The 5,808-nt window shown below is 37.8% G+C and overlaps 1 long non-coding RNA gene across 1 annotated transcript; it reads right to left on the bottom strand.

Moving 5' to 3' along the window:
- Window positions 1-252: 252 nt before the first annotated feature.
- Window positions 253-594, bottom strand: LOC125178372. Its single transcript, XR_007156875.1, has 2 exons — window positions 482-594; window positions 253-351 (listed from the first exon to the last, which is right to left on the bottom strand). It is a non-coding gene; the product is annotated as an uncharacterized LOC125178372 (long non-coding RNA).
- Window positions 595-5,808: the final 5,214 nt, after the last annotated feature.

Raw genomic sequence — 5,808 nt, 5'->3', positions numbered from 1 at the left:
ATTTAAGTGATATATAATAATTTTTTCTTTTGCCGTGTCACATCTAGTCTGATATTCCTCCGAAAACTTAAGAGCATGGAAATGTATGATGTGGATGATGGCTTTCAGATCGCGCCTGAACGCGTCTCCTGAACCCATCGCCGCACGTGGTGCCGCGGTTCGTTGCATGGGGCAAAGTTGCGTCGATGAGCACGAGGCATTGAAATTTAATTCTATTGGAATTTAGTTACAAATGGGAATCAAACAATTTCGAAAGCGTTGAAGATTTATTGAAGAGGTTCGCAAAACGAAGAAGTTCACGCAAAACGAAGAAGTTTACGCAGTGGGAAACGATAAGAGATGTTGGTCGCACTGCAGGATAATACACGTACAGATATCAGAAAAGGCTCGAAAATTAGGAATCTAAGGATCATAATATTTAAAGCACGGAATAAGTCACTGTTTCACTTTATGAACGTCTCTCCCTCTCTCTAGTTCTCACCAAATTGCCGAAGGCAACAAAACGTATTAATGAATCGAGTCGTAAGTCAGCAGCCGGACAAAAGGAATGAGCAGCAGGGCTGAAGACCATTCGGAACGTGGAGGTGGTGGGGAGGATTCTTATCTGAATAGACGGATGAGAAAAGATCATACCTATGAATGGCTGAACTAAAGTATAATGCAATGAATTTCAGCACAATAATCAAATAAGATTCAATCAATGGTGACACGGGCAAAATGAATATAACTAACCTATTTGTTATCGTTGAGGAATCGAAGATAAGAGTTCTCATAGAGAACTACAAGAAGGAAATAGTGAAAATAGTTAGAGGCGTGTTCGTTCGTAACTAATAGTTTAAAGCACGGCAAGCAAGCATGCATAGTTAAAGCAGAGCTCTACGGCTTGTAGTCAATTATTAGCAATGAAGCTCCACGGAGCTACACAAACCCTACCGGGTTCAACTACTGGAGTAAATCCAGTAAAATAAGAATTTAATCGAACGAACACAGAAGTACGAACATGCTGATCAGCTGAACTAAACAAAATGAAAGCGCATTCGTACAAACTCAAATTAAGTTAAAGATAAGCAAGGTTTCACCGAAGACGGCAACAAGTTAATGCGGTGTAACACGAGGTCTGCACCCAGGCAAGGTTAAGGAAGTAATGCCTACGATCGAGCTCATGAGCGTCGACTAAGCCTCCTAAAAAGAGATTAACGAACGGCGTATATACAATGATAAAGAAATCGGACAATTAATTTTAACAATTCGTCGAAGTGATTTATATTGAACTCAGTGAAGCGTGCATTGCACCTCTGTCATTGGTATCGCTTTCTTTAGGCTCCATTAGTCTGGTGGCTGAAAATTTTTTATGTAGATCATTGTGATTAATGAATGTTCCTACTCCTATCTCAATGAATATTTTCATATCAGTTAATTAATTTCGCAAATAAAAAATTACTGGATACTACAGTGCAAAAAATTTGTGTTATGATTACCGGAAGTATAAGAGAGACTCATTCCCTTTTACGTTGCTGGTCAGTATCTATTTTACTTCATCCAAACCTGGGCAGTTCACAAGAGATATTATTACGTACCGTGGCTATTTCAGACCGTGGCTACGACCAAGTGATCGTTGCCACGTAATCTACAGCCACGTAATAAACGGCCATTGGAGTGTTCCAGAGACCGACTCACAAATAGAAAATTTTTCAAGTAATTGATTCCATCTCTGATATAAACAAGAATTATTTCAGTTCTCGCGGAGGTCTGCAATGTGTTGATAGCCTGCGCTGTCAGCTAACTGCCAGTCTTGGCGGCATCTGTGAGTTTAGCGGCAGAAATATTGAACACAATGTGATATTAAACTCACGTGCGAAACATTTGAAAAGTTTTATTATAACTCTAATGGAGGAGTAACGTTATTGCGAGCAGAGTTTCGTTCATTTTTTTCATTTTTTTATGATTCATCGCCGACAGCGAGGATCGATATTTCGGCCAGAGGTTGGTCCGAGTACAGTCTTTCGATTTACTTCAAAATGGGAAATGAGAAAATCTAAAAGAGGCATCGAATTCTAAAGTTATTTTATACTAGAATAGAAAAAATTTGATTGCGGTTTTTAGTTTAAACAGGAACTCCGAGGCATATCTACTGGCAACTTGACGACATATTGTTCAAAAAGTTATTTGCATATTTTTGTGGTCGAAGTTTGTAATACTATTAACTGTCACTTCTGTCTCAAATATTGAGACATTCTGAGCTACCTAAACGGGTGGCTAGGGTTAGTTCGCAACTTTAAATCGAATCCCATTCAATTGAATCTTCAACTGATAGCTCGTTGATCTGTTTTGAAATATTTATGATTTTTTGGACAACAAAAGATGTTATATAGAACAACCTAATGTACCACCTATAATTTATCATACAAAATTCTACCGGTCTTACGAAAACATTTGAAAATACCACAATACACTCTAGCCCCTGAACAAATGAGCAGAATATGATGTTAGATTTTAATCATGTGTGGGAGGTTATCAGAGACTTTTCTTTCAATCTAAATGAAGCATCAGCGCTCCTCGCATCTTACAGTCGCGGCAGCGTCGGGCGGCGCCGGCAAGTGACAAGAGGTCATTAACATGTCTACCAATGGCAGGTATCTGCTGACCAGAGTCCTGACAGGTGTATCTCATGGAGTCGTATCTGCGACGGCCGCTCCATCACTTCCATGCTGGTGCTGCCTGACTCACGTGACTGTTATGAAGTGTACATGAAAGAGAGGCGAGTTAAACTTAGCACACTGGATGCATCAACGCTCATTCTTCCGTATGCCGTGATCATTATTCACTTGATGTCGCGCGCTCTGGTGTAAATCGATAAAATAATCGTATTAAAATAAATTTCGCGATTTAATAAATTTCACTTGGCACAGAAGTTACTATAATCAATTGGATTAAAAACTACGATACAGTGTGCAAATTGGAAGCATGTAAGTAGGATAGTAATGAGCTTTGAACCAGAGTAGAGCCATATTTACCGTACCAACAATATTGTTCACCCACAATATTGATCAAAACTCTAACGAGAGAAATTGCGGATTGATGCTGCAAACTTCAACGAGGTTCCGTACCTAACGTTTAACCTGTATTTGACGTTGAGTTCAGAGGAAGATTTAAGGAATATTTGAATTCAGCATGCAACAGCCAATTTAATTGGATGACCATTTGCAATTGATTTGTTTGCTGAGAAAATCGAATTATTCGGTTGAAGTTCTTGATAATTTGTGAATAAATTTTGGTTGCCTATATAATTAATGTATCGCCATTATAACTAATTAATATGTTATTGCCATTATAATTCACATCATTATTTTCATTACGACAAAACTGCATAGCTACTAAACAAATGGTCCCCATAATACCAACTCGCTCGAGGGCAGAGTCACACACTCGATATCCAGGCACATTTCTAGTGTTCTTGATTTGTCTGTGAAGGCACAATTCGTGCAAAAAATATTAAGTGTCATCCTATATTGTTTGTTGTATCACCGCATTAATCAGTCAGATTTTATGCATACTAACAGATTTTTAATGTTTACAGGAAGCTAAAGAATTCTATTGCGCATGGTAACACAGCGGAACTCAATACCATAACTGGTTTTTATAGGGAAAATAAATGCAAATACGTTACTGCACATACATTATAGACTCACCATGACTGAACTGAGGCCGGCAGGACAGGACTCACTGTAGTTCCACTGAGCCAGGCTTTCATTGGAACACGAGAAAATTTCTGAAACAAGGTAATTGTATGTAAATGTACAAATTTCAGATCGTATGTTATGTACAATGTAGATTGTACGTAATGTACAACGGTATGTAAATGTACAAATTTCCTTCGTTTCCTTGCAATATTTTTCCATATTCATTTTCCCGACCGTAGAAGTCACGAAGAAATATTTCACTCCTTTATGTCTAACAGATGCACAGAAAATTACAAGGCTTGCAAAATTCCAGCACACATATAAGCGAGAGGTCCTCCGACCACGTGACCTCTCCTTGCCGATTTACGCTATTGAACAAATAAACTACAATGATAGTCTTCTATCGAAAATTGCATGAATACATTTCTTATTGAAAATTTTATGCATCTGTACCAAGATAGACGTATTTATCTGCACTAAGATAGATAAAGTGTGAAGTTGGGTCTTGAAGTTATTGGCCTTTAAAACAAGGTTTTGAAGATTGTCTCAAGGCTATTTCGACATGGACAGCCATAGCCTATATAAAAATTCCGATCATAAAATTTATTTGAATTTTATTCGTTGCGTACGCTGGAAATCAAGCATTACGTAGGAAGTTTTTAGTGGGGTAGAGTTCTACCCGTTGTAAGTATTTATTGAATTTAGTGCGTAATTCGTGTAGCTTTTATCATTAGTTTGCTTGAATCGCAAGTTCACCAAGCATTCAACAGCAAAGGAAACAACAAGTATATTAAAAATATCGTCGTTGAAAACATTTCGGAGATCTATTTCATCAACATTTCGAAAAAAATATACAAAATACTAGTACTCTAACGTTGTTAACACATTATAATGTCTTTCAGTAACCTGATTTTCGATTTTCCAACGCATACGAATAATATTGTTCGATATATTGAAAAACTAATAAGAGAATTGTCAACAACACAAATTCTCTGGTCTTCAATCAAACCTGCTTAAAAGAACAAATTTTCCCATCCTATACCTAAATTTTAGGTCTGCTTGTCTATGATAAACTTTATGATACATTTTTTTTACAACACTTCTCTTTAACTTCACTTCTTGTTTGTCTGTCTGTCTGTCTGTCTGTCTGTCTGTCTGTCTGTCTGCTACAAATCTTGTAATCGAAATTTAATACTAATTTTTTAATTTGAAAATTAAATGAGAAATTCATTGTACATTTGTAAGATTGGAGACACTGGATTCTTTGGAAGTGTTGTCTTTAAAAAGTAATTTTTAAACGCATATTATTTGTTTTTAGCTCAAACGAGCGCAAGTTTAGTCGGAATTTACATTCGACCCCACTATAAATCAAGAAAATATTCTTGTAAAGACATCGAGGGTACGAATTTGCTAGCGACTTCTAAGTTGCCCAATGATGCATGCATTCTTCACAATGTACACTTTATACAGGCTTGCTAAATTTACACTACAATGGATTAATGCATCGTTGCAATCCAATGTCTACAATGCCATTGAAGGATAATGAACAAAACACGATTCAAATAAAGCATTAGAATAAGATTCACGGCAGCACAAGCGAGCAAACAAGTGGTCATCACCCTGCCCTCCCGATAGCATCAGTTTGTGTGGGCGTGTATGAACAGTTAGACGTGTGTTAAACGCTTCTCGGTTGCGTCATAATGAGGTGTCTTCTAGATTTTTCACAACTCCAACACAAACATCCTTGTGCTCTGGACAGCACCCTGACGGCTGGCCAGATAAGCCACGAGGATGATTGAGTGGCGAGCCTGAGGTCTCGTGGCACATCAGCGATTGTTGCTTGCTTGAATTTCGTGGCGGATATAAAGGTGATAAAGACAAGGCCATGCATGAGCATATGTTCAGTCTTAAAATGCCTCGTACCCTACGGAACAACTGATATCTTCCGTCCGTAAGGCCAGTCTAGTCAAGAAAAGTACAAGAATCGGCGACAGGCCTATCCAGGCCTATTTATTTAATGCCGAAGATACTATACTATACTACTAAGTGTGAGATTGTGATACGTACATTGCTCTAGCTCGAAAAAACTCCAATTAATTTGTATGTTAATGTCAAAGCTGGCTTTGAA

The sequence above is a fragment of the Hyalella azteca genome, unplaced genomic scaffold (genome assembly GCF_000764305.2).
Source record: "Hyalella azteca isolate HAZT.00-mixed unplaced genomic scaffold, Hazt_2.0.2 contig9225, whole genome shotgun sequence".
Taxonomy (NCBI): domain Eukaryota; kingdom Metazoa; phylum Arthropoda; class Malacostraca; order Amphipoda; family Hyalellidae; genus Hyalella; species Hyalella azteca.
Note: the sequence above shows the minus strand (reverse complement) of the source record. Positions and strands in the feature narration are given on the sequence as shown.